This window comes from Schistocerca americana, chromosome 2, assembly GCF_021461395.2.
Source record: "Schistocerca americana isolate TAMUIC-IGC-003095 chromosome 2, iqSchAmer2.1, whole genome shotgun sequence".
Lineage (NCBI taxonomy): Eukaryota > Metazoa > Arthropoda > Insecta > Orthoptera > Acrididae > Schistocerca > Schistocerca americana.
Window position 1 is genome coordinate 666,019,860 of NC_060120.1, and position 7,290 is coordinate 666,027,149.

Below are 7,290 nucleotides of genomic sequence, written 5' to 3' on the forward strand. Positions count from 1 at the left end.
CAAACAGTGCCGTAAGTAAGGTTTTCAGAAATGTGATTAGTGATCCCCACACTAAAAAATTCGGGCTCTGTCGGCAGCTGAGAAATTTTGCAGAAATTGAGCAGTTTTTCACATCTCACATAAAACTTCATTACAGTGCTCTAAGTTTTCTCAAATGGTGTATCTTTCATTGGAGTAAACGACTCTGTCATGTTACCTTTATCTTTGTGTTGTTTTTCATGGCCCTTCACTCATTGCGGTAAGTGAACTGCACCAGAAATTAAGCTTCGATTTTACCTACTGAATTCATCTTACGTACTAATTCATGTTTGAAAAGCACGTCTATAACATTTCACTTTTAATAGTCCTGTTGGAAAATTTCGTATAATTTCTGTAGCAGCTTCCAGAATTTACTTCTAATAGTGACAGTTGATTAGCTAAGTTTGTGGCACGATTCAGCCGACATTCCTGCCCGTTCGCAGTGCCCGCAGTTTTAATTATACAGACGAACCAAAGTTATGGATTCCACATCGTTATTTAACTGTACCCCAATCTGATGAATTCAGTTGTCAAAACAACTGAAGCTACGAATGATTGTTAAAACTAACCGGTATAAAAAAGTCGTAACAGCGATAACTGATACTTCGAAATAACCGTTTGACCCACCTTTACAGAGAGTGGCCCCTAGCCGTTTATGCAATACATAAACGAGGAACAAGCGAAATAGTGCCCTACATAATACCTTGGCCGGTTGAGCGGTGATCTGTCAGTAATGACCTAGTTATGATAAGACTCGTCATGGGTCGCACATTAGAACAAAGTTTCTTGATTCAAATGTAATGTATTTCCCACATTATCACATGATGTAGTCGACGGTTTATTAGTTTAACGCCAAACTGTGTAAATTATAGCGGATTTGTAGACGGAGCTCAAAAGACAGGACATTTTAAAGCAGAAAGATTCCAGGGCTTTCGACATAATGCTGATGGTGCTAAGACTTTTAGCGCTACTCTTGTCTGTTCCAATCTCTTTAATTGTACTTAATAAAATTTAATTTATTTAGGTACTTAAACAAGGCGTTTTGTTAACAAGTTTCTTTGTGTGGCCATCCTCCGCAGCAAGCATATAAATACTTGTTTTGGACATAAAACTGCCTTTTCCTGCTGCTAGTTTCTTTATAGTTTATACCAGTACCAGAAACAATAGAAATCATAGATAAGGACCTGAAAACTTATAGCCAACTCCCCAGAGAACAGATTAAGGAAATATGCACATTAATAAAGCTCATAACAGAACAAAATTACTTCCAATTCAATAATGAATTTTATTTACAAGAAGATGGACTACGAATGGGGTCCCCAGTTTCAGGAGTCTTAGCAAATATTTTTGTAAACCACATTGAAGAGATCATTTTCACAAAAATATATGCAAATGAATACAACATATTATATTGGTTCAGGTATATGGAAGATGTAAGCTTTTAGAAAGCATAATATAATAAAAACATGATAAAAATACGAGTTTTGATGTTAAATAAAGTCAATATATGTTGTCCATGCATCATATATGCAAGGCGGGTGCTGTAAATTGCTATGACATCACTGAAACAAGCTGTTTATTGTAAACAGCGGCCTCAGCGTGAACTCTACCTCTGAAACGAATGGTCCAGATGAGAGTATGAGCCTTTTCAAGTATTTTTAATCTTTTAACTTACATTTAGTGGGATGTATTTTGAGTCTGACTTACACCTATGCAACTGTATGATTAAGAAGACATGCATGTTACCTTATTGTAACTGGTTCTTCACATGTTTCGTAACTGAAGATGGGCATGCAGTGACTGAAATCTAGATATCCAGTAAACATCATTGCGACTGATTTCTGTACCCTTTACTATTTGATAAAAATATCTGACGATCTGAGTGACATATCAGGTTTGCAAGCACTTGTTTCAGGTAATATACTGAACAAAAGAAAGAAATAATAGGACACTGCTGGACGAAGATCAGTTTCGTTTAAAAAATTTAAACGTACGAGTGTAGTATTCTGACTTGGCGCATAGAAGTAAAACCACACCAAACGTAAGCCAGAGAGCTTTTTTATGTTTGTGAACCTTTAGGTGAGAGAGGATGAAGTAAGATACGAAATCTTAAGACGAACTTCATTAAAGGCTACAAAACGCAAGCAAGAGTAATAACGGGCAACGAATACAAGTATGTGTTAGGAAACGTGTAAATCAGCGGGAGAAGTACAGTTTGAGAGATAATAAAAACTATTTTATTTTCAGAAAGTGGTAAGGGAGGATTTCACGTTATCACCGTTTCATCGGGTCACGTAATGTACCTTGAGTAATTTTATCATTTACGTCTCATATTAATTGCGCATTTATACAGTCTGTCATGCTAGGTTTTACCATGGCAAGACAACACTAAACCTGTAGAATAAAGATGGACCAAACTATCTGTTACATTTTACTTATCCTAGTGGATACTATTTTTCAGGCTGCGCTGAGTGGCCGCGTGGTTAGGGGCGCCATGTCACGGATTGAGCTGCCGCTCCCGCCGGAGGTTCGAGTCCTCCCTCGCGCGCGAAGTGTGTGTGTGTGTGTGTGTGTGTGTGTGTGTGTGTGTGTGTATGTGTGTGTGTGTGTGTGAGTGTTATTCTTAGCACAGGTTAGTTTAAATAGTGTGTAAGTCTAGGGACCGATGACCTCAGCAGTTTGGTTCAAAATGGCTCTGAGCACAATGGGACTTAACATCTGAGGTTATCAGTCCCCTAGAACTTAGAACTACTTAAACCTAACTAACCTAAGGACATGACACACATACATGCCCGAGGCAGGGTTCGAACCTGCGACCGTAGCGGTCACACGGTTCCAGACTGAAGCGCCTAGAACCGCTCGGCCACACCGGCCGGCTCAGCAGTTTGGTCCCTTAGGTATTCACACACATTCGAACTATTTTCCCTTTGTCCTGTATTCCACGAGGGTTTATCGCTGGCTGATTTCCTGGGTTTTTAAAAAAAAAAGAACTAGAGGGAGACAAAGAAGGAAACGGCCGCTGACAAAGATAAAAAAAATCGGCGCACGGGCGAGAGAGTTGGTTGGGAATTTTAAACTCAATGAGTCTTTTCCCTCCAATTTGTAAACAGAGGAACCGTTCTGTAGCCAGCCTCAATTTAGACACGACAGAGGAGGGTACAGGGCCGGGTAAGGATGGAAAAGTTAAACATGGAGCGAGAGACCATGTTGGTCATTTCAAAGTCAAAGAATCCCTCCACTCCTCCTTTTCAAAGCAGAGAACCGTTTCGACAGCAGAGGCAGTTTTCAAACAATCCTGGCTGAGCTCAGTAAGTGAATTGACGAGTTTTTCGGAGAAGTCCCCTTGGGAAGAAAGTATCAGAATGGGTTAATTTTGTGATTTATCGTTTTCAGTTCCTTTTATTTCAGTCTGATAGTGATAAGCAAATGTTTGATTTATTCCGTATTTTGATGTGGTTAGAAAGATATAGAGAGGTGGCCTTTGGTCAAGCAGTAGTCAGTTATAAGTGAGTAACACTCTTGTGGTAGGTTATCGTCTGAGATACTTCATTACAACTTCTATAAAAGTAATTAGTTACATCTCTGAAAAGACTTAGACTGATTTCCTTTCAGTGCGTTTTTTGTTTGTTGTAACAAGTTTCTCATGCTACTAGTTACATTTGAGATATAATACAGAATTAGCACTTATACAGTGGGAGAATTTCGGCATAACAGTGACTTTTCGGAATTTGTAAGAATTTCGTGAGACTACAGACTTGCTTTAAAGCAGTGCTCCCGTCCCACACTGCCACTATTGTATTACCATGGCCAGTAACTAATAGAATGGCGTGTGTCTTCGATGATGTGAGACAGTAATACCCTTTCCTTTATCTAAAACGGTTACTTTAGTCCATCGGAGATGAATGCATTTCCCGTCGTTTTAAAATAATGTCCCAATAATCTAAACCATTGCGTCTTAGGGGACCACTTTGCGTATATTGTGAATGTCCTGACTTCTAATGTAAAGGGGTTCTGAACAACTTGCCTTTATTATACATAAAGTAAATAAAAGATTGACATTGAAAATTAAGAGGTATTTCTCTGTTTGTGTAAAAATATGTGGATCACGAGTTCAAATCGTCGTTATTGAGCCGAGTTTAGTAGTTAATCCATCTTAACCGCTGGAATATTTCTGCGCGGTGTGGGATCCTTACCAGGTAGGATTAACGGAGGATATCGAAAAAGTGCGAAGAAGGGCAGTTCGTTTCGTGTTATCGCGCAATAGGGGTGAGAGTGTCACTGATGTGATACACGAGTTCTGGTGACAGTCACTGAAACAAAGGCGGTTTTCTTTGCGGCGAGATCTATTTACAAAATTTCGATCACCATCTTTCTCTTCCGAATGCGAAAATACTTTGACACCCACCTAAGCAGGGAGAAATGTTAATCATAATAAAATAAGAGAAATCAGAGCTCGAACGGAAAGATTTAGGTGTTCCTTTTTCCCACGTTCTGTCGGGATATTATTTCTTCAACCAAGATAACAATAGGAATGAACGATGGCATGATGTCGAAAACAAAAGTATTAAACATGATGGACAGTAAACAAATGGCTTAGCCGAAGGATGTATGCCACTTTGGAATGGCAGAGAAAGCAGTGCAGGCTCCCATGAGCCAACCAAGAGGAGGTTTAATGGAGGTACAGTGTTCTTGACTCAGGCAGTCAAAACTTTGCGGTAAAAGTATGTGTGTTCAAGGACTGTAATGGGTGGGTAAATTACCCAATACTCCCACTGCAGAAAAACGAAGTTCGCAGGCCAGTCCATCGCAAAAGTGTGGACGTCAGTCTACAGTCAAGACTCGAATTTGTTTGCCAGTCATACTCATTGGCAGCAAACTTTTTGACCGTCCCAGAATTGACAATGGAAGCAGTCCTTTTACAGGGTTTACACGTGGACAAGGAAAAAAAAAATCCCCGATTTTTCCCGTTTTCCCGGTATAAAATACATTTTCTCCCGGACACTTTTTCCGTGTTAAATGACAGGATACATTCCCTCAGAGCTGTGAAACTTATCAATCCTTTGAAGCGTTAAGGTTTCATACACCAACCTGAAATTCGCGGCACATTAGTAAACGACTGCGAGCGGGGTAAAAAACAATTATATGCAGCCACAAGTACGCCCCATATTTTCATTTTACAAAAGTATAAATTCGAATTTCCACCAAACTGGGCAAGTTAGTTTCCGAAGCATTGAAATTGAGATTGCGATGCGCTTTTGTAAGTCAATCATAGCTCATGCCATGTGATCTCGCCAGCCAATGAAAGCAGGTATTCAGAGCATAGGGCATGCGATGTAGTCAGTCAACAGCAACATTGCTGTTAAATAATGCGACCACACGAGAAGAAAAGGTTAATATACAAGTATGGCTGCACATGTAATACTGGTCTCGAAGTTCAATTAGCCACCAGAAAAGCAAAGGTTTCAGTTGGTCTTTTTTTACCTGTGTTACACTTTAAGATACATCACACAAATCCACCAGTAAAATTTTAAGTTTTAAACGACAGTTAAATGATCTATGATTTAACAAATTCACCGCACATTCTCGTACGCAACATAATTCATCTTGCGTAAAAGGATATTTACATTGACGCTTTTCAAACCACCATTCGTAATATTTTCCCGCGAGCTATTAGAAACAGGTTCGTTTCATCAGCTGCCATTGGCCCCTAGAAAACAGTTGTTACTGCCCGTGAGCAGCCTGTATGTTCATACATATAAAGCATTAAGAGAACTTACATAACGTAGTAAAAGAAACAGAAGATCACATGATAATCAAAGAGCATCGGAATTTCGTAAACCTTACTAAAATACCCAATACCGCTTAAAGTGTACATTCGTATGTCCACATTCGCAATGAATTAGGTCCCAACCTGATATTAATCTTTTCAGTGTGGTTTTCTGGATGTAAATTTTCTTGGAGTACCAATACTGCATTATCTAGTGTTTGGTTCTGTATTATCGTGGCGTCGAGAGAAATAAAGACTTGCACCTGGCGGCCGAAGTTCCCCGAATAGGGACCTCCCGGCCAACGATGCCATACTCTCATATCATTTGATCGATAATTCCATACGTGCCAGAAGATGAAAACGTACACTTGAAATCCAGCAAACAGTTGAAACTAGCCAATAGTATGGAACGAAACACTTCGTTTCAAACAAACTGACTGCCTCAGCGGAAAAGATTAAGAACAGCCAAATTACTTTAGCAAACAGAGGAAAATAACTTCACAGTTCTGCAAGGCGATTAATGCTTGACTGTTAAAAACCTGGAAATAAAATAAAACCAAAAAACTGAAACGAATAACGTATTTAAGTCTTCCATAATCATGTGAATCTATTTTATCTTTGAAATCTATGAACTGATGGCTCCCGGCCACAGAAGTCCGTTTTGTTTTCATGACGTGAGAACTGTAAATGAAGAGGAAACAGCAAAATAACTAAATGTAAACACTGTGTGCCAGAAAAAATATTCCAGGTAGCATCTGGCTGCTTGCTACAGCCACACTCCCAAGTAGCCAGAAGCGGGAGAATGTACTGTTCATATGCTACTGGCAACTTCTCTAATGAAGTTAACGTAAACAATTGTGACGTCACGCTCATCGCAAGCAGTTTTCTGTTATGAAGTACTGCATAGTCTTTCGTCCTAATGCCTTTAACACGTTTAGTTGTTGGCAGACGTTTGCGTGTGCAGCTTGTTTTGTTGTAAATGGTGCATTTCCTTCGCAACTTACGTTTTACTTGATTTTTTCTCTTGTTTATGTTTTATAGCTGCAATATAATTCTGCAGCAGCGGGGTAGAGTAATACTCTTTGTTAGACTATCAGTTGCTGGCAATAAAAATTACAAAAAACTAATTGAAAACTAAAACCCTGAAAAATTCCCGGAGTTCTGAAAAATTCCCGTGTTTTTCCCGGTTTTCTCCCGGATGAAAAAATTCTCGGGTTTTTCCCGGATCTCCCGGTTGTCCCGGCGCGTTTCACACGAATGCTTCCTCAAGAACGTGGATCAGTCTATTTCAACAGTACGGAATAGAGCATTTAGATGGTGCACGTAGCAGTAAAATTAACCAGAAGGCAAAACCACCTGCCATACCACGTAAGATGCTCTTATTCCCTATAATACTAGCACGTCTTTGGGAGATCGTGGCAATCGATGTGTATGGGTCACAGGCACGAATCGTGCGTGGATTTCACAATGTTTTCATTGCAGTAGCACTCCTGTCGAAGTTCGTT